General features: G+C 39.3%; 1 protein-coding gene across 1 annotated transcript in view; it reads left to right on the top strand.

The window, feature by feature from the left end:
• Positions 1–15,328: 15,328 nt before the first annotated feature.
• Positions 15,329–23,155, top strand: part of NEDD4 (NEDD4 E3 ubiquitin protein ligase) — a 133,233-nt gene continuing 125,406 nt past the window's right edge. Inside the window, exon 1 of the mRNA XM_045529783.1 lies at positions 15,329–15,364. The gene's annotated coding sequence lies outside the window, so the exon portion shown is untranslated. The remainder of the gene's footprint in view (positions 15,365–23,155) is intronic.

Below are 23,155 nucleotides of genomic sequence, written 5' to 3'. Positions count from 1 at the left end.
GTACCGAAGCATGGTTACTGGTACCGAGTTGACAGAGCAAATAGGCAGACCAAGCAGATGGAAGCAAGCAAAGTGCCAAAGTTTATTAAAGCACAGTACATTCTGGAGAAGGAATGGATCAACCCCCACAAGTGGAGGAGACCCTGAGTTTAACAAGATTGTCCCTTTTATGCTGATTTCCTAATTTTATGTTAAGTGGGGAGTCGAATATTCTTGGTTTTTCTTAGAAAGGGGTGAAACTTCCTGGAAATGGGAACCTCCCCCTTTGTAACCTTGTAAGGCAATTTCCAGGGGTTGCCATGGTATTTGTAAACTGTCATGATGCTGGGTGTGATTTTTACTATGTTAATAAGGGTAGGTCACTTGAGGTTACTATCACATTACTTGTACACATGCTGCTCTAAGGACCCCCTTTTGTGGCCTTGGTCATATCTTCACCTTATGCCCTTTCTACCTTTCTGGTTGGCCAGTCCTTGGAGGCTTCCTGTCATAGACCAAACATCTGTTCAGTCCTTGGAAGCCCCCTTGACATGTCATCTGTTCTTTCTTGGAAGCCCTTGGTCAATTTGTTCTCTCCATTATAGACAAGGCATCTCCTAGTGCCATCTATTTCTCAATGAAAAATCCGTAGACAAAGCATCTGTTTCTCTTCCTCCTTGTCCCAACCTAACAACCTCAGACTTCCAGCCTCCAGCACTATAAGAAAATAAATTTCTGTTGCTTAAGTCTCCAGTCTGTGCTACTTTGTTATGGCAGACCTAGCAAACAGATACAGGGTGACTTTATAGAACATAACTACCATGAATAACAATAACTGATTTTTTGCTAATTTAAAAAGTAAAGAAATTTGTAAAAATCCATGTACCAAGTCTTGCCTCTTCAAGTCCAGGGATGATAGTAACAACAACAAAATATTTTAATAATAATAATAAGGAGAACAAGTAATATATATTCAGAACTTACTATATGCTAAGTTCTAGTCTAAGCATTCTACATATATTAACTCATTTGAAGGATCTTAACTAACAGCTCTTTACAAAGGGAAACGTGAAAAGTAAACCAAGAAAATATTCAGATTTTTAGTAATTAAATAATGCAAATTAAAATATTGCATACTTATTTACATTTTACAATTTAGCAAAAGTAAACAAAATGATAAAACTGTCTGGACTGTTTTGAAGCCTTGTGGGAAAATAGGCATTGTTAACAATAAATGGTGTGACCACTCTAGCACTATGGAACCAGAGCAAGATACCTTGTTGAATGACTGCAGGGAGCATCACCCACATGACATCCCATGTGAATTGTGCCTCCTGGAATTAGGCATCAAAGTGGTCACCCCAAAAGTCATGTAATCATTCAGACCTGTTTTATTCTGGCAATCTCTCTTTCAAGAATATGTTCAAGGGAAACCATTCAATACAGAACAAAAAGTTAACCACACAAAGAAACTGATTCTTAATGGAGAAAACATGGAAACAATACAAGGATAAAATATCTGAGAAATACCAGATGAACTATTCTAAATTACTTTTAGGGTACTCTTTAAATTACCATTAGATGGATTATGTTACCATGTGAAAAAGCATAAGTGAAATAATACTAAATTTTAATTGTTAATATAGGTAGTTGGTTTTAAACATTTTGTCATTTTTCTCTAAAAATATTTAAGCAACATTTTAAAAAACACATTAGATATTTAAATGTATTCCATGAAAATGAAGCATCTGATGCTGCTCAACTTTTTGGAATTTTAAAAAATATTTACAGGTTTGACGCAATTCATATCAACATTAATAAACTAAGAAAACAAGATATATTTGTTTCATACTGTGTTACTAATGTAGAGATAATAAAAGAATATTTTGAATGCTGTCATAAGTCAGAAAGAATATTACTGATGAAGACAGTGAGAAGTAAGAAATAGTGAAGGGGAAAAATAATTCGAAAAGGTTCCATCAGCTTTTGCTAATTCTTATTGATGGAACAAAAGTGATGAGGAGAAGACATTAGCAATACATATCACATATTTTTAGTAGTGGCAAGGGAGCCACCTGACCAAGTAAATAACAATTCTATTTAAATTTCTCCATTTGTAAAATATTGATACCTTCATTTCTTTTATATTGAAATGTAATTTCTTCTGGGTGATGTAACATGCTAAGTCATACTAGTTATTGTGATCAAGTTAATAAGATTCTTTCGTGACAGTGTTGGTATTGATAGCAAAGGGTATAAAGGCACTAAAACCAGATTATGCAGATTCAGATAAAAGTCTACACAGGTGAAGGAAGGATGCAAGAATGCAGAAAGGAGAGGAAGAATCAAGGAATGTGTCTACTTCATAATTTTTCTAGGACATACCCTAATATGAGTCACAATAACTATCTACAAAGAGAGCACATTTATAACTTTGACTCAAATGGTATAAAAGCAATTTATATAACCAAAACATTGTACCCTCATAATGTTCTGGGATAAAAAAAAAATTACCAGCAACCAGAACATGTGAGGTGGGAGGAGAGTAGAAATGTGTTTAATTTCATATTTTAAGTCCATAATGCATGCATGTTAACATTTTAAGGGTAACTATTAAAGGAATAAAAATATCATTTATTGCCTGGCACGGTGGCTCATGCCTATAATTCCCGCACCTTGGGAGACCGAGGCAGGAGGATCACTTGAGCTCAGGAGTTCAAGATTAGCCTGGGCAACATAGCAAGACCCAGTCTCTTGAAAAAAAAAAAGATTAGCCAGGCATGGTCTTGAACATCTGTAGTCCCAGGTACTCCAGTGGCTGAGGTGTGAGAATCGCTTGAGCCCAGGAATTCAAGGCTGCGATGAGCTATGATGATGCCACTGCACTCCAGCCCAGGCAACAGAGTGAGACCCTGTCTCAAAAAAAAAAAAAAAAGGCAAATTAGGTAAAGTTTTAAAAAAATCCTTGTTAGGCAAACTTGGGATATAAGGAAACTTGCTTACCTTTATAAAATAAAGCTATAAGAAATGTACAGCAAACACCATATTTCATGGCAAAATATTAGAAATAATATTTTCAAAGTCAGAAAGAAAACAATGCCTATCATCACTGTTTCTATTCAGAATTGTCATGAAGGACCCAGCCAATGTAGTAAGACAAGAAAAAATAGGTATGAGGATTAGAAGGAAAGAGCAAAAGGTAATTATTCATAGATGATACAATTATCTACACAGTAAATTCAAGATACATAAAACCATTATGACTAATGAGAGAGGCCAAAAAGGTTGGTTTAAGCTCAATATACAAAATTCATTGCATTTTCACATAATAGCAGCAAACATTTCCTTACAGTAACAGCAATCTGAAAATGTTATTAAAAAGAAATCCCATTCATGAAGCAACCAAGTTGGTTAGATAGCTATAAATATTAATAAATCCAGCCAAAGATATTCAAAACATTTATTGATACAATTTTAAATGTTTATTGAAGTTTCATGAAGTCCTAAGTGAATGGAAAGATCTGCCATGTTCTTAAACTGGAATACTTAATCCCACCAAGATGTCAATTCATCACAAATTAACCTATATATGCAATACAATTCCAATCAAAACCAAAGTCATGGCTGGGTTTTTATGTAATCTGAATGAGCAATCCTAAAATTCAGATGGTAAAGGCCAGAGAACAGTAGAGATATTTTGAGGGGAACTTCACTACCCAGACATCCAGATGTCAAAAGGTACTGTAAAATTATAGCAATTAATGGCTTGAGCCCAGGAGTTCAAGGCTGCGGTGAGCTTATGATGATACCACTGCACTCCAGCCTGGGTGACAGAGCAAGATCTGTCTTTTTAAAATAAACTCCCAAAAATTATAGTAACTAAAAGAGTAGTGAAGTAAAAAATGGCAGAATTGTTTTAACTCTCCCTTAGTAGGAGAATGGATAAACTCTTTTATTCATACAATAGTGTTGCTGTTTATCATTTTGTTTAGATCAAGTAGGATTTGCTTTGTGATTCTGGGTGCACCTGAGTTAGGTACATAAATATTTAGAATTGTTATGTCCTCTTGTTGAATTGTACCCTTCACCATTATATAGTGACCATCTTTGTCTTTCATTACTTTTGTTGATTTGAAGACTAAGTTATCTGAAATCAGAACTGCCACCCCAGCTTTCTTTTGGCTTCTGTTTGCTTGAAATATGGTTTTCCATCCCTTCATCTTGAGTCTGAATGCATCCTTGTGGGTTAGATGTGTTTCCTGAAGACAGCAGATACTTGGCTTGTGTATATTTATCCACCCGGCCAGCCTGTGTCTCTTTAGTGGGCAGTTCAAGTCATTCACATTTATTGAGAGAATTTATAAGTGGGGCAGATTTCTGTTCGTTCTGTTGAGTTGAAACTTTGTTGCTTTGCTTTCTCTCTTGAGCCATTGTGGTATCTGGCCTTTGACCTTTAGCTTTTGGATGATTTTACATTGGTGTTTATTCTGCTGTTCTGTGTGTGGAATGATAACAGATAAAATGAATAAATCTGATTTATATGTATCAACTTGTATAGTTCAAAAAATGCTGAGTTAAAAAGCAAGTTGCAAAATAATTTATAAATTATGATACTATGTATGTTTAACTTAGAAACACATTCAATAATTGATAGAGTCTTTATGGATACATGCATATGCACTAAAAGTGAAAAAAAAAAAGTTGTTGCCTCTGAAAGCAGAGGAGAGGAAGGAATGGGACCAGGGCAGGGCAATATGCTCTGGCCATTGTTACGTATTTTTCAGAGTGTGCGCTCAAGTAAAAGTGGCAAAATATCAAGCTATACTTGGTCTGTGCACATGGCTGTTACTGAATTATTTTCTGACTTTTTTTATTTTTAACTAGAGTAGCTGGCATAGCATAGTGGGTGAGAGCACAGTCTGTGGTCAGACTGCCTGGGTTTGAATCCTGGCTCCACCGCGTACCAGCTCCGTAGCCTTGGAGATGTTTTGCTTCACCTCTCTGTGCCTCAGTTTCCTCATATATACTGTGGAATGCTGACAAGACCTACTTCAGAGGATTGTTGATAGAATTAAATGGGTTAATAATATGAAGGGCTTACAACAGTGCCTGCCTCATGCAAAGCACACACACACTTTTTAACTGATATGCCAAATGCATGTATTTTCTATTATTACTCTTAAAGTTATATTTTTAGAAATTATTTTTAAAAGAATGTCCATTTTTCATTTCAGGGAATCCTGAAAGTGTGCCAACTATAGTGAATACTTGCTAATTACATCCATCTCTGCTCCTTCCCCTTTCTTTGGATTACAGAAATCCTCTTCCCAGTGAGGAGCCCTGTTCACATGGCCCAGGTGGGGCTGACACACTCGCACCTGCCTCAGCGGTGGGGTGGGAAGGGGTGCGAGAAAGCCCAGTCAGACTCTTAGATCAAATACATAGAGTTGGGAGATAAAGGGTTTCTTTTCCTTTCGGGTTTGTGGGTAAACTTAAGAATTACATAGCCTGGGGACTACTGCTGCGCTGAGAGGAGAGAGCCATTGCAAAAACAAAGCCCCTGAAGAGGCAAGAGAGGGATGGAAAAGGAGAGACAGACTTGGAACTCTTAGATCTAGTCATGCCTGGAATCCGATTCACCGCTTTGGGCTTTCCAGGTTTAAAGCAATATGCAGCTGATCTCATTATTCATGGATTCTGTACTTGCAAATCTGCCTATCTACTAACATTTATTTATAACCCCAAAATCAATACTCATGAAACTGTGGGCGAGTTTTAAACTTTCCCTCTACTCTCTGAAGGTTCAATAATTTGAGTCTCTGGAATAAACTGACAGACAGATTAACAGGAGAAAAGGCATTATGTGCATACATACAGGAGCTTCACAAAACATAAGACTCAAAGGAGGGCCAGATGATTGAAGTTTTTATAGTTTCCTGAGCTACAGAAAGAAATAGGGGCTTGGGGCTTCTGTGGGGAGGTTATGACAGATTATGAGACGGTGAGGGAGGAAATTCATAGTGAACAAAACTGTCTTGTAGCCCGGTGTGGTGGCGCACACCTGTAGTCCCAGCTACTCAGGAGGCTGAGGCAGGAGGATCACTTGAGCCCCAGGAGTTTGAGGCTGCAGAGAGCTATGATCATGCACTCCAGCCTGGGAAATAGAGGAAGACCTTGTCTTCAAAAAAGTTGCCTTGTTATGCAGAGAAAATCCCTCAGGTAGCATCCCTCAGAAGGCTAGGTGGTAGCTTTTGACAAAGTCTAACAGGGCAGGGTACCAACCTTTAGTCTCTCCTCCTGTGATACAGTTAATCTTCCTTGGTTGATGAGATTCCAGCAAGGAGACAAATAAGTCCCTTTGGGAGGATCTGTTATACTTTTAGGCAGATAAGGGAAATTCAGAGAAAGCCCCTCCCTGCTCTTGGGAAGACAGGAGCACTGGAGGTCAGTGAGACTTTGGTTCTCCTTTGGTACAAAGCACCCAGCATGCCAAGCAGCCATACTTTGGAGTATTGTTTTCAGAGCCTCAACAGCACTTTCACGATCATTCATTGACACCTGCAGAGCTGCACAAAATTTGAGTGTCCTGATTTGTGTGTTTCCAGCTAAGGTTGAACAAAGCCTCTGCTTTCTTGCTTCAGCTCTCATACTGTAAACAGGTGTCCTTTTTGCAGGCTATTTGTGACAAGTTTTTCACATTTTCGTGCTTTTTATTGATTTCACTGTTTAAAATGGCCCTCAAGCTTAGTGCTGAAGTGCTGTTTAGTGTTCCTGAGTGCAAGAAGGCTGTGATGTGCCTTATGGAGAAAACACATGTGTTAGATAAGCTTTGTTCAGGCATGAGTTAGAGTGCTGTTGGCCATGAGGTCAATGTTAAGAAATCAACAATATATATTAAGTAAAGTGTCTTTAAACCAAAACACACACAAAACAAGGTTATAGACTGATCAGTCGATGAAAATGTTGTGACCAGAGGCTACCTGGAACCAAAGCTTGTATTTCCCCTGGGAACAATGGCTTGTATTCATTAATCTAGTGTTTCTGAGAACTTTACAGAACATAATGAGAGTTGATTGTATTTTCCGTTTGCTTAAGTTAGTTCAAGTTGGAAGAAGAAGCACATGAGGTAGTATGGGGCTGAGGGAAGACTTTACCAAAGAAATGACTTTTAAGTGGAAAGTCCACAGATGAGTAGTATTTAACCAGGAAAGGGAGTGAGAGAAGAGAATTCAAGGCTAAGGGAATAGCCTGAGCAAGGATCATGGGTGGAAAAGAGCAAAGCATGTTTGAAGATCTGAAAGAAGGCCAGTGCAGTAGGATCACAAAAAGCAAGGGGAAGAATTGTGTAAGAATTTAAGGAAGGTAGAAAATATATATAGTGGATATTCTTGGTACCTTCCTATAATCCATTTCCCAAATCTTCCTTCTCACAGATCTCCAGTTTTGGTCTGGTGTCTGTCCTTATCCTACCCAGCCTTTGGGATTAAGGAAAAGCTAATTCCATCCTCAGCTCAAAAAGTGAGGACTGATTAAGGCAAACCAATCATGTAATCCCATCCCAGGCCAGCAAATGGTTTAGGAATGGGAATGTGCCCCAAAATTGAACAATGAAATTTGAGTTATTGAAAGCTTTTGGTGGGTAGCGATAGAAAGTCAGTTTCTCTCATCCATATTGCATGTAGGCAAAGAAGCCCATTGCCTCATTTGTTGCTGGCAGCCGTTTTGTGTCTTTGAGGGAAGCTAGCCTGAGAATGAAACCTACACATGGAGGAGAATGTGTCACCAAAAGCTTGGTACTTGTCCCCAAGGCCGAATCAATGAGAACGAAGAATAAGGACAAGTTGAGGAAAAAGTAAAGGGAAGTTATTAGTTTGCTGGCAAAGGAGGAGGGCGGCAGGCTAGAGTCTCAAAGACCACCATCCTGCCTTTAAGCAGTAAAACAGGGTTTTTTAAAGGGGTTTTCAGAGGTTGGGTTCAGGTCTATATGACTGGTGTCACATGTCACAGCTTCAGGCATTATTGCTTAACTCTAATCATTGGTTTTAGTCTTGGGTTATCTCAACCTTATCTCTGGTGACAACGGTCTTGTGACCCTTGTCCAGACAATTCTATTGAGCCATCTCCTGTGGTTTTAAGAGAATAGAAAGCAAACATCAAAGAACACTTTTCTGCCCGTTTGATCACTGGCCTCAGGAAGGAATGCAAGTTTTCATTCCCAAAAAGGAGGGGTTTTAAAGAAACAGCTCATGAAACCTTTCATTGCCCTTTTCCAGACCTTTACATCTGTTACATATTAACTCTCAAAAACTACAAGAAAATCAGGCAAGAACCTTGATCATATGCCTGAATATGACTAGACTTCTGGTTACGTGAGCCAACTTCATTGTTCAAGGCTTGGAGTTGGTTTTCTGTTAATTGGGGTAGAAAGCCTCTTAACGGATACAATCCTGTCCAGGTGTACTCCCCTAAATGATAGGTCTAAGGTCAAGCAAGTGGGCAGAGGACTGGGAGCTCTGGTGAGCAAGTCACAACCAGACAATTTAGTTTGGCGTTACATGGTGTGTTTATTTCCCTTTTGTTTTTTCCCAGTCGTTAGTAAAGTCTTGTGTACAGAATGTGCAATGGAGTTATCCTTGCCTGTGAGATTATGTTGGGAGTGCCTTGAACCCATTATTCCAGGCTCTGTAGAAAGTCAAAGCAATCCCTTAGGTTTCTTTGAACTCTAGATGTACTTATGCTCATATGTTCACTGCTGGCGCTGGTTCAGTCTGTGGATCATCTCACTCTCTAGTGTCCATTGAACTTATCCTGTCTGTTGAACTTCATACCAACTTTTATGTGGAACATAGCCCTCTGTTCAAGATCCATACACACACAAAAGAGATATTTTTGCATTTAGTAAACTTGATTGATTATTTGGGGGAACAAATAAGGGGTTTACATTTTAAAAATCCAAACATCTTTAACATTAAACACTCTTATTTTTAAAGGCGTTGGTAACCCAGGGGATTTTCTTTCCTGCCCATTTCTCTCAAGTGATCCCTAGCTTCTTGTCATCCTTTTCCTTTTTTTCCTCCACCCACCCCTCACTGAGCATACTAGGAACTCCAATTTCTTCTTTGTCTAAAATGCAGAACAATTCAACTCTTTAAACCCAAATTTAGCTCTAGGCTCACTTTGCATATCCAAACCTATCAAGGTATTCAGCAGAACAAAAGGGACTTTCTTGTAACAGAAAGCACCCTCTTTCTCCTTATAAGTTAGCAATTTTAAACATTCTTGTCTAAACATTCCAGCCTTCTTGGTTGCACTAAGGAATACTAAAATCAGTTAATCACCTTTACGTCAGCGTCAGCGAGCTCAAGAGTAGTAACTGGCAAGAGACCCACAGCCTTGGCTGTTCTTATCCATGTGGATATTATTCTTTTAATTCTGATCTTAGATCTGGATTTTATTGCTATTAAGTTAGATGGTATTCCCTTATGGTACAGATACTAGTTATATAAATTCCTTGCTTGCAGTGAAACATTCCAATGTATTCAATAATTTTTTTCTGCCACTTTACATACTACATATTTGTCTCTTTTTTTAAAAAATCACTACTTACCTCAAGGATAGTATCAATATTTTTCCTGCAACTCAAGTGAGTCTCAATAAGTAACCAATTCTTACTTTGTTAGGGGGAGATTTTTATTGTAAGGTCCAGAGTATCAAAAAAAAAGGACTTAACAATCAGTTCCTGGGAAGGAGAGAAACTAGAACAGCTCTGTTGTTTGGAGGCCTCAGAAGTGGGAACTCACGGACAGTCTTATCTAGCTTTGGGATAACTTAGCACTAACTGCCTTTCATCTCCATGTGTCTCTGCTAGAAATTTTATTTTATAAACATTTTAAATTGAAGTATAACACTTAAAAACTGCACAGATCTTAAGTATGCAGCTCAATGAATTTTTCCTAAGTGAACACACTCATGTAACTTGTCCCCAGATCAAGATATGAAACATTATCAGTGTGCTAGAAGTCTTCATAATCCTGCTGCTCATCATCCTCCAAAGTATCCACTCTCTATCATAATACGTTGTACCTATTTTTGAGCTTTTTTAAATGGAATCATACAGTATGCTTTAATGTCTGGCTTCTTTTGCTCAGTAGTATGCCTGTGAGATGTATCCTTATTGTTGCATATAACAGTAGCTTTCTCTGATTATTGCATAGTATTCCACTCTATGAATACTATACCCTTCATGTACATTTGGGTTGTTACCAATCTGGAGACATTATAAACAAAGCTACAAATAAATGTTCTTGTACACTTCTTTTGGTTCACATATGTTTCCATTCTCTGAGAGTGGAATTGCTGGGTGATAAAGTAAGCATGCATTCAGATTTAGTAAATGATTGCCAATTAGTTTTCCAAAAAGACTGTGCCAATTTACATTCCCACCAGGAGAGAATTAGTTTCAGTTACTGCAGATCCTTGTTAACACATGGTATTGTCATTAAATTTTTTTTTATCCTTTCTGCTTTGTGAGTAGTGTTATCTCATTGTGTGCATTTCCCTGATGACTACTGGTGTTGAGCACCTTCTTCTCATGTGTTCATTGAGCAAGTAGATATTCTCCTTTGTGAAGTGCCTGTTGAAGTATTTTGCCTGTCATTTTATTGGGTTGTCTGTTGTTTTCTTATTGAGTCTTTTATTAGAGTTCACACCTAAAATTTAAATTCCCAGGAGAGAGTTTGATTGTCTCAACACTACGGCCTGGGGCTTGGGAGTTTGATTGGCATTCTTTCAGATTTATGTGAAGTAGGAAGAGTGGAATTTTCCCAAAGGAAGATCCATTGAGCAGTCAAGAGTAAGTGATGTATATTTTACAATATGTTTTTCACTTAAATACTGATCTCTTGTGCTTGGTTCTTTTGAAGTGGCCGTGGCCTGGAGCCATCATGAACCAGCATTTTTTACCTCATTTGAAGAGAAATTTTAAAGTATCCTAAAAAGTCCTCTGGTTCTTAGTAATTCTAAAACTATTCCCTTTCAATATTGCTATCAAATAAGAATCAGGAGTAATTTTGGTTAAATCTTATTTAAATTGTACCAAATATCATCTAATAGTCTATGTGTTTATTAAAATCTTAATGTAACAATTAACAGTATTTTTAATTCATTATCTCATTTAATCGTATTTTAACTAATTCTTTATAATGCAAAAAAGTAGATTAACATATTCTTCTTTTAAAAAATTAATACATTATATATAAGGCTAAAGTCCCTTCTGACTTTAATTCCCCAAATCCAAGGATCCTCCCCCTGTGCCAGAAGTAGCCATTGTTATAAGTTTGATTTGCACAGTTCACTTATACAGGGAACAGTATATATATTGTTCTGCAACTTGCTTTTTTCCCTTTAACACTTTGGCTTGTCATATGGTGTTGCATGCTCACCTAATTTATATATTTCAGCAGCTTTATGGAAATACAGAGTATCAATATATCACAATTTATTTAAGCTATTCCTGTATTGATATTAATTGGCTTGTAATAGATTTCACATTGTTTCCTATAATTTTTCACACAATAGGAAGAACATTTCTTTTTGTTTTTTAAAGAAAAGTGCAGTAGTGAGAAGGAAAAACATTCCTATACACAAGATTAATCAAAAATGTTCAATATGCTGTAGTCCCAGCTACTCGGGAGGCTGAGGCAGTAGGATCGCTTAAGCCCAGGAGTTTGAGGTTGCTGTGAGCTAGGCTGATGCCACGGCACTCACTCTGGCCCGGGCAACAAAGCGAGACTCTGTCTCAAAAAAAAAAAAAAAAGCTCAATATGGAACATAGAGAAAAAAATTACATTTGCAGTCTGTATTTTTTTTTATTTATCCTTCAATAAAAACTTTTATTTCCTTCAGCATCAGCTGACACAGAGGATGAGGAACATCTTCTTGCTTTAAAATGCTGTGATTCTATAAGTATTCCCAATAAGAGCTGCCAAGTTGTTTTTGTACTCTCCGTGTGCACTAGACAGGTATAGTGTTTTGACGTCAAAAATACCTGCTTAGAAATTTAGTCCATTTTTGCTGCTATAACAGAATATCTGAAATTGGGTAATTTAAAATGAATAGAGATTTATTTCTTATGGTTCTGGAGGATGGGAAGTCCAAGGTCGAGGGGCCTGCATCTGGAGAAGGCCTTCTTGCTGTGTCATTGCATGGTAGAAGGCAGAAGGGAGGAGAGCCAGCAAGAGAGAAAGGGGGCCGGACCCATCCTTTTTATCAGGAACCTGCTCCTGCAGTAGCTAACACACTCCCATGATGATGATATTAATTCATGCATGAGGGTAAAGTTGTGGAAGAATTCAAGGAGTAGATGACATTTGAGCTAGATCTTGAAAAATGAGTAACTGCCTTCCAGTCAAAGAAAGGTGAGGCTGAAGGGCACTGCAGGCAGAAAGCACGGGAAAACTTATGGAATAACTGTGCTGAAAACAAGGCTTGAGATTTAACAGTAAGAGTGGCACAGCTACACCGATGACTGAATACATAGCCTCAACAGGTTGATCATGCCAAAGTCAGGGCTCTGATGGGGCAAATGCTGGCCCCTGAAACCTCAGATGGGGGCATTTGGTTGGAAGAGGTTGAGAATCATGAAACCCCAGTGTAGTAAGTTGAATAATAGCCACCCAAAGATATTAAGTCCTAATCCTAAGGGGAAAAAAAGTCCTAATCCTTGGAACTTGTAAATGCTACCTTATTTGGAAGAAAGGTCTTTGCAGATGTGATTAAGTTAAAGATCTTGAAATGTGGATTATTCTGGTGGGCCCTAAATGCCATCACAAATGTCCTTATAGGAGAGAGACGAAGGGACCTAACACAGTTATGCAGAGGAGAAGGCAGTGTGAAGTCTGAGCGGAGAGCGATGTAGCCACAAGCCAAGGAATGCCAACAGCCACCAGTAGCTGGGACAGGCAAGGAACAGATTCTCCTCCAGAGCCTCCAGAGTGAGTGCAGCCCTGCCGACACCTAGATTTGGGACTTTTGGCCTCCAGAATTGTGACAGAATAAATTTATGTTGTTTAAGCCACCCAGTTTATGGTAATTTGTTATGGCAGCCCAAGGAAACCAGTACACCCAGATTCCCTAGAACCCTCTGGACTGGCAGAAGCAGTCCTTTCCTTTGCCAGAGTTAGCAGCCTCCCTCACCTGGAGACCCTGCAAAGGTGTTACATGAGCAGGTGCCTCTCAAGATGATGCTTGTCTTTTTCAAGATCCTGTGCCATCAAAGCCTTCAGATAAAAAATGGATGTATTTTGGGGTCAGGTCACAGCACAGCCTAATCAAAGAAACACAGTCCCTGTTCTGGGAGGAAATACTGCACACACCTAAGAATTACTATACCTGGCAGAAACCAAGACAGCAAATGCAAGAGTAGATCTTGACGTCTACAAATGGCAGAATATAAAGGCTGGATGGTAGGAGTTTATTAACATGAGAGCATTTTCCTCTGACTCAGGGTTCAAACCCTTGGTAAGGATTCCTAGATCCAGTCTTAATATGGTGCTGGGATTGTTCCTCAAAGTTTGGATGTAACTAGTGCAGAGAGCAAATAAGGTAGAGTTGCCTGAACTGTCTTGGCAGAGTCGTTGAGGAAGAAACCTGAAGGCTCAAGGAGAATTGATTTATAGAATTGATTTATAATGTGGGGTCAGAGAACTCACCTCCCAACTCTGTTCCCTAAGAGGACACTCCTTCACTAGGACAATAAGGAAGGCACTGTGAGGGGCTACCGAGAGCTCTGAGCTCATTGGCTATCCTCCGTAGGACAGGGATGGCAATAGCAAACACTGACCTGAAACTGTATTTATAAGGATGATAGAATTTTGGAAGAGCAGAGGCCTATGGAAACAGCTACTATAATGGGCAGTAAGGTGGCTGACATATGGTGCTATGTTGCTAACAGCTAGACTTCCAGATCTATGACCCAAAGGGTGACAGTAAGCTGGACTCTTCTCACAATCATCTCAATGACTTATTTGTGGAATTGGTGCTTCCTACCCTCACATTTTAGGTGCTGCTGGATTAGAAATCCTAGTTCCTAGGGTGGGATGGAAGGGACACTTTCTCCAGGAGACACAGCAGTGTTCCCACTGTACTTGAAGCTATGACTACCACCTGGTCATTTTGAGTTTCTCATGCTAGCGGACCAATGTGAAAACAAAGGAATTACCATATTGGCAGGCAGAGGAGGTACAGTTGAGCTACACAAGAAAGACAAGCAAGAGTATGTGTGGAACTCAAGGAATTCACTGGAGCAGATCTTAGTACTTACATGTCCAATGATAACACTAAGTGGGCAATTACAGCAATCATGGCCCGATAAGTTTGACACAACTGACAATTCAGACCTCTTGAGGATGAAAATCTGAGTCGCCTGCAGGCAACATCCCAGATTTGCTGAAGTGCTGGCCAAGGGTGGGGAAATTTAAAGTGGGTGGTATAGGAGGGAAATGATGTGTATCATTATGGCCCTGAGACCAGTTAGCACGGTAGACACTGCAACTTATTCTACTAACCCTGGTCTCTTAAGTCTTTTGGAGAGGTAAAAGCTGGCCATCAGCTCAAAGGCTCTGTGACAGAATGGACTAAGTGTGGGGCAGATCTGACAGTATATCAGCCTCCTCTTTCACTCTGCCTCATATCCTCTCAGCTAACCTTTGCTCCAGACCTTGGGGCAGCAGCCAGCTGTGCAGAGATGTAATCAGATGGCAATTCAGTGGTTCAGCACATATCTCACTTCCTGCCCCTGGGCCTCGCTGACACTGCTGTCGGACATGCCTGTGGGAGCCTACTCAGCCATTCTGCACACGAGCGGATCTGGAAATGTGATGGAGTGAATACCCTATGAGGCAACCCCTGTCCAATGGGGAATGGACACTAGTTGATATGTACTCTTTTCTTGAAAGGACAGTTCTAAGGTCCATTCTGAATGGCTCCTCAGGGGTCCTTAGTGAGACTGAGCCCCAGGTCAGCTTCATAATATAGATCAAACTCAATAACTCAGAAACTACTGCATTGGCTTTACTCCCTTCCCTGTTTTACTCTCCTCAATCCCCTACTCACATTTCCTAGGATCAGAAGTAGCTGGTAAATGTTTAATAACTGGCTCTCCAGGAAAAAACATGACCTTGGTTTGTACTGTTTGCCTGTTTCTAGGGTGTAAATACACTGTAGTTAATCTCAAGCTGCCAACATGACTTCACCAGATCTGCAGTTGGATAGAGATGGGCACAGGTGGCTTCTGGGAGCCGGGACGAGTGGAGTCCAGCACAGCACTGGCTGGGAGCATGTCCCACCTGAAACCACCTGCGTGCAAACGTTTCTCAGGACACACAAGGTGAGACAAAAAAGACAAAGGGCCACCAGTCTGGGCCAATAACAAGAGAATGATAGGTGCACTGACATTAGCCATAGATACCAATAAGATGAGAGAAAATTTCTCAGGGAAAGGGAAAAGAATTTCTGTTATATAACAAATTGGTGGAGGGAAGAAGTCAGTGGGGGCAAGGAGTATGAATTTGAGGATACTCAGAAGTTTCTTGCCTTTGAAACTGGGTAGGTAATAAGGCCATTTCCAGAGACAGAGAAAATAGGATGATAGTGGTCACTTTGGGATCTATTAAGTTTAAAGTTTCTTCATGATATTCAGGCAGAGAAGCTAGTGGAAAATACATGTCTGAAGCTTAGGAAAGGGCTAAGGGTGTGGAAGCTGTGGCAAGATTATTATTGTGAATTTTCATCGCTGATACTTATATTCCTGGAATATCCTGCCTCCCCTCCCCTTCCCCCTTCCCAGCAGTAGCGAGGCTTTTTGTATCACTGCCCTCAGGGTAGGGCTGTTACTACAGAAATAAAAAGAGAAAAAGATGAGTCAATGCTTCATTTATAAGTTTCAAAATGGAGCTTTGAATCTCCTGGTAGAAAAAAATAAGTGAGAGAAAAGGTTATTTGAGTCTCAAAAGCCTGGATTTTGAGTAGCAAGAGCCAAAGTTGATGCCATAAGTGACATATTTGGGTAGAATGAATGATGTTGAAGGAGCCAGTTTTCCTACCCTGAAGAGGGAGAGATGAAAGCAAGATAGTGGGTGTCTCTGGGGAAAGCCCCTACTCCCTGCCTACATCTTCACTGCTGAGTATCTGTAGTGGGTGATTATAGAATTCCCCAATAATTGTGGAGATCTAAGAGAAAATGTGGATAATGTTAGGAGCCCTGTGTGATAACAAACCCCAGGCAGCTCTCCCTCTGCTGGCGTAGCCTCGCAGCAGTAGCTGCAGTAGAAATCACAATATGATTTGACAGAGTGTGCTGGAGTCCAGCCCACAAGAGTTTTGTCTCCAGAGTAGTAGAGGAGACCACCTGGAAGTTTCCAGAATCCTTAAAAGAGGATGAAAAGTCATTGAGAGAGGGCCAGCAAACCAGAGGAGCTCTTAGAGACAGGACAACAACCAGAGAATGATAAGTAAACAGACAACAGCTACATATTCCAACAGAGAGAGGCAATGGTGAAAAAACAGACACCTTCCTCCACTGGCATGACCACACACAAGCTCCTAGTATGTAGATTCAAACTTTTAAAGGATAAACTTAGCCACATTAAAACTTTAAATAGTTTATTTGAGCCAAGAATAATTCAGAAATCAGGTAGCACTCAGAGCCAGAAGAGGTTCAGAGGGCTCTGGCCAGCAGCATGGCCAGTAAGCTTTTACAGGCCAAATGTGGAAAGAAAGAATTATTTGTTTGGCTACAGCTAGGCATTTGCCTTACCTGGGTATGATCTGGTAGAAAGTCCCCGTGTAGAGGTTAATTAGTGGTTTCTGATTGGTTAAGCTTAAATTTCATTTTACTGCTTACATTGGGCTTCAGTTTGTTTACGTAGGAACCCAAGGCACTGGAGCCATCTCGGCCTAATCACCTCCCAGTTAATTATTTGAACATGCTTATGACAATGAGGAGAAAAAATTATTTGATTAAGTTAAAACCTGAAATGACTAGGAAAATCTGGAATGACTACGTCCCTATATGTAAAATTTATCATAATTAATTACCATGCATATTAGGGTTCTCCAAAAAAAACAGAACCAATAGGATACATACAGATAAATAAAAGTTTATTAAAAAGGAATGACTCTCCTGAGTAAGGAGGCTGAGAAGCCCCATGATCTGCAGTCTGCCAGCTGGAGGCCCAGGGAAACTGGTGGTATAATTCCAATCCAAGCCCAAAGGCCTGAGAACCAATGGTATAAGTCCTTGTCTGTGTGTGAAGGCCCAAGAACCAGGAATTCCGGTGTCTGCAGGCAGGGCAAGATGGATGTCCCAGCTCAAGAAGAGAGCAAATTCTCCCTTCCTCTACTTTTTTGTTCTATTTGGGCCCTCAGTGGATTGGATGATGGCCCCCAGCATTGGTGAGGGCAGGTCCTCTTTCTGAGCTTACATTCAAATGCTAATCTCACAGGCACACACAGAAATAATGTTTTACCAGCTATCTGAGCATCCCTTAATCCAGTCAAATTGACACATAAATCTAATCATCATGCCATAGTTTACCAAAATTTACCACACTAAAATATTAAAAGAAAAAAAGAGCATCTCAAGTGATATAGAAAACATTATTAAATAAAATGCAACATCCATTTAGAACTTAGCCAAAAAAATGATAGGGAAAAAAAGCCCAGAAATAAAAATAAACCAAACCAAACGAAATCAAACAAAAGACACTACAACAAATATAATTTTCTTTAAAATAAGAAATATGACTTTTTATTTTTAAGATTTCAGAGGAACCTCCATACTGTTTTCCATAGAGTACTATGGCTGTACTAATTTACATTCCGACCAACGGTGTACGAGGGTTCCCCTTTCTCCACATCCTTGCCAGCATTTGTTATTGCCTGTCTTTTTGATAAAAACCATTTTTTTTTTGAGACCAAGTCTCACTCTGTTGCCCAGGCTAGAGTGCCATGGCATCAGCCTAGCTCACAGCAACCTCAAACTCCTGGGCTCAAACAATCCTCCTGCCTCAGCCTCCCAAGTAGCTTGGGACTACAGGCATGTGCTACCATGACTGGCTAATTTTTTCTATGTATATTTTTAGCTTTCCATATAATTTCTTTGTATTTTTAGTAGAGACGAGGTCTCGCTCTTGCTCAGGCTGGTCTCGAACTCCTGAGCTCAAACAATCCTCCCACCTTGGCCTCCCAGAGTGTTAGGATTACAGGTGTGAGCCACTGCGCCCAGCCGATAAAAACCATTTTAACTGGGGTAAGATGATATCTCATTGTAGTTTTGATTTGCATTTCTCTGATAACTAATGATGTTGAAAATTTTTAATACACATTTTGGCTATTTGTATGTTTTCTTTTGAGAAATATCTATTCAGGTCTTTTGTCCATTTTTAATCATATTATTTGGATTTTTGTTTTGTTTTGTTTTTGCTATTGAGTTGTTTGAGCTCCTCATATATTCTGGTTATTAATCCCCAAATAGAACTACCATATGATCTAGCAATTCCACCACTGGACATATATCTAAAAGAAAGGAAATTAATATACTGAAGAGATATCTGCACTCCCATGTTTATTGTAGCACTATTCACAATGGCCAAAATATGGAATCAACCAACGTGTCTATCAGTAGGTGAATGGATAAAGAAAATGTAGTATATACACACAATGGAATATTATTCACTCATGAAAAAGAATGAAATCCTGTCACTTGTGAAAACATGGATGGAACCAAGGTCATTATGTTAAGTGAAATAAGCCAAGCACAGAAAGACAAATATTACATGATCTCACTCATATGTAGGAGGTAAAAAAGTGGATCTCATGAAGATAGAGCATATATTGGTGGTTACCGGAGGCCAGGAATGGGAAGAGGAAGGAAGGGATGAAGAGAGGTTGATTAATGGGTGCAAATATACAGTTTGATAGAAACATGATGTGATGTTTGATAGATCAGTAGGATGACTATAGTCAACATTAATCAGTTATATATTTCAAAATAGCTAGAAGAGAATAATTTGATTGTTCCTAACATAAAGAAAAGAGAAATATTTAAGGTAATAGATATTATAATTACCTTGATTCGATTATATGAATGTATCCAACTATTACAAGTACCCCTAAAATATGTAAGTCTAACATGTACCAATAAAAAAATTTTCTATTTAAAAAACCCAGGAACATGACCATTGTGCCTTTTACCACCATGCCTATTTAAGTATTAAGGATACTAATATAAGAAAAAGAAATGCAAGCTGAGAATATTAGAAGGGAAGAAACAAAATTATCATTTAAGATGTTAAGGAATATTCACATTAAAAGTGAAAAGAATTATTTTAGACATAATGAAGTTCATTAAGTTTGTTTAATACTAAAATAAATATACAAAACTCAGTTGTGTTCCTGCACATCAGTACTAAACTGATGAGAAACTTCAATAGGATATACAGATATGATGTAGATAATAGATAATCTATCTATATCCATGTATCTATCTCTATCTCTGTCTATCTCTGTGATAGAGTTAGAGAGATTTAACAACAATTGCCTCACGCAATTATGGAGGCTGAGAAGTCCCATGATCTGCTGTGTCCAAGGTGGAGAACGAGGAAAGCTGGGGGTATAATCCAGTTTGAGTGTGAAGGCCTGGGAACCCAGGGGACCCGCTGGTGTAAGTCCCAGAGTCTGAAGGCCCAAGAACCAGGTACACTGATGTCTGAAGGCAGGAAGGAGAACATGGATGTCCCAGCTCAAGAACAGAGAGAGAATTCGCCCTTTCTCTTTTTGTTCCATTCAAGCCCTCAATGGGTTGGATAGTGCCCGCCAGCATTGGTGAGAGCAGATCTACTTTATTCAGTCTGCCAATTCAAATGCTAATCTCTTCTAGAAACATCCTCACAGATATACCTAGAAATAATGTTTCAGCAGCTATCTGGGTATCCTAAATTGACACATAAAATTAACCATTACACAGGGTATCTAGCATAGCTACAATAATTTATTTGGAATTCTGACAGATATGTCTCTTTTTCCCTTTTTATTTACTTAACCATTTATTTATATTAGTATGAACTTTTGTATATTTATTTTATACTTTGGGTTATAATGCAATCCTACTTTATTTTCTTGCCACTAGCCACATGTGACTATTTAAATTTAAATTCATTAAAAAAATTATTCTTCAGCTGCACTAGCCACATTTCAAGCACCAGTCATGTGAGTTAATGGCTATGATATTGGTAGAGTAGATGGCCTTCATTGAAGCATGTTTTATTGGACAGTACTGGACACAGTGACTATCTCTGAGAAAAGGCCCCAAGAACTCCCTTCCAGCCCTTAGGATTTTTCTTCAAGGTTGGAGAATGGCAGAACCCTTATTTGTGGAATCCAAGAGGAGAGGTGACCTATGTCCTTGATACAATCTTACACGGTGAGCTTTGCAGAAATACCCACCATCCCCTCCTCAGACCAGAGATGAATGGCAGCAGTACTGTAGAAGTAATACAAAACATCAGTCTTCAGAGCAAGCTGGAGATAGACCCCAAATCTTGTAGCCACAGAATGATGTACAAGGGCCAGGAGCAGATGAGAAAGGTCAGAGGACCTGAAGGGGCTTTATCATTGAGCCTAAGATTCCGTGGCCTGAAGATCAGAAACAGATTGCGGGGAGGGGTGCTCATTTCTCCATGGATGTCAGAGGGCAAAGATGTTAGGGCAGAGACTGCTCTACCTGTTGCTTTCTACCCTAGTAATAGAACTCCAAAAAAGTCTTCCCAGAAAAAAGTGTATTGGCCAGTCTACCCTGTATTTAGATACAGCCATGTGACTCAGCTCTGTTCTATGAGTTTAAGTAGAAGGCTCTGTAAGCCTTTCTTAAAAGATGGGCATGCGACTAGACTCTCTTCTTTATTCCTTCCTCTGCCTTGTTGCCTGGAATATGGATGTACGGCTGGAGCTTGAGCCACTCTCTGGACTGTGAGGATAAGGGACACACCTACAAATAGCAGAGCAGCAAGCTTTAAAGTGCCTGAATTTCTGATGCTTTTGTGGAGCAAAATAGCCATATTTACCCTGGCCTGCCTACTTCAAGACTTTTATAATGAGAGGGAAATATAACATGAATCTTTAAATCCTATTAAAGTTTAGGTGACTATTACTAACGGCCAAATGTAATTCTACTTGTTAAAGATGCCCACATAGAGAGCAGTGGGAACAAGGACACATCTACTAACACCAGGATAGAGTGATGAGAACCCCCATTGCCAAGATGATGTAGCACTATAACAGCCTGCTAGAACTTAGAATCAACCTTAGCAAAAGAGGGTTGGGAGAGAGTAACAGATTAATTAGGACTATGTTTTCCACTACTGGGAAGACAGGCAGAATCTAAGCTTTCTACCGTGCCTACACCACGGTAAAGGCAATGGCAGGCCTCCAAAAGAAGAGTGGTGTACACCACTGGAAAGGACATGAGCTTTTCCTGGAGGATGTCTCTCTCATGTCCACTTAGGTTGGCAAGTACAAAATACTTCATCCAAGAAGAAGACATTGCTTCTAAGGAAAAGGACCATTGCGATACAGTTTACAACCTAGTACTGCCATATGCAAATGTCCTTTGGGATCAGAGACCAGTTGCTAAGGGTCTCTTTTTCCATCATCCAGAAAACAGTAGTTAATATCTATAATGTGCATTGTCATGTTTTCATATTTGCAGTCAATTGAAAAAGAGAGAAACCAAGATAGCAACATTTCTACTTTGGGCAAAGCAAGGCAACCTTATCCTCACATTTCATGGTCTCTTTTCACCTACCCTTCCACTGGAATGCTTCTCTACTAGGTCCTTCTGTGATGCTAGAAGGACACAGAGTACTGTCAGTCATCGGTGCTGTTGCTTGTGATTTACTCAGGAGCTCTGCTTCATGTAGACAGTAGGATAGTGTGTGTGGATGTGTTTGGTTAAAACGCACAGATAGAGCTGCTGTTGGACAATCCTTCCTCATGGGAAGACAAGCAAGAAAGAGGAGCACAAAAGGAATAAGAAACTGAGTCCATGGCATTTTGCTAATGGAAACCTAAGGCAACATGAAATAGTCTAAAGTAGTACTGAACTGCATGCTATAACTTGATCACTCATACTGTTGTTGGCTTTGAAACTCAGCTACATGGTGTTCTGAAACTCATTAAACAATATTAGCTTGTGTGATTTGTTTATCCTAAGTACAAATGCCTCCAGCTGAGACTGATGCCAAGTCTTCTTGAAATTTTCCCTGACCATTTTTACCTGTGTGGATCCACATTGGCCGTCTCTGCAGTTATCATGGGTTTTTTTTGTTGTTGTTTGTTTGTTTTAGGGTTTTGCACTTGAATAAAAGCCAAATTGAATAGATGGATTGGATTCATTCTAGGCAAAACAGTCTATTATATTTCTTCACTAATCTGTTGTTATAACCAATTATGGGAGACTTGGAAATATTGAATTTGAATAACCATTATTAACCAAGTGATATGTTTTCATCCAGACTTCCTTTTCTTTTTCATGCATGTGCATTAATGGAGTACGGAGGATACCCATGCTTGTACTGGCCAGCCAATGTAAGATAGTTTATTTCAAAAGAGGAGATAACAGTTGAAAGCTGAGGTGTTTTAACTCTGCAATACAATGAGTTGCAACAAATGTGATGAAATAACAACCAAATGGTCCTTGGTTTTAAAAAAATTGTTATGCACAGTATCACATTCTTGACACATACCATTTACAAGGTTATATACATACTCACATCAAATCAACATGAACTTAATTGAAGGCAGCCTAGGTGGTCAAAAGACCTTCATGAAATACTATGCAGTTGAGTGATTTGTAAAGAAGAGAGTTTTCCATTCTAAACAACTTTCTAGATGGTGGTTGGTTATTGAACCACCAGCTGATATCACCTACTCTACTTGAATTTCCTTCTAATTCCAGGTGCCAGTTGCACAGGGGCCCTCCTAGCTTTTGGCTGGAACATAATTATTACTCTAGATCATCTTGTATCAGCAGCTGCCTGCTTATTTCCTCATGATTTTGGATCCAGACAGAAAGAATAAGAAATCATGAGTCAAATTAGTGCCATTTAGACTTATCTTCACT

The sequence above is a fragment of the Lemur catta genome, chromosome 1, assembly GCF_020740605.2.
Source record: "Lemur catta isolate mLemCat1 chromosome 1, mLemCat1.pri, whole genome shotgun sequence".
NCBI classification, from domain to species: domain Eukaryota; kingdom Metazoa; phylum Chordata; class Mammalia; order Primates; family Lemuridae; genus Lemur; species Lemur catta.
Note: the sequence above shows the minus strand (reverse complement) of the source record. Positions and strands in the feature narration are given on the sequence as shown.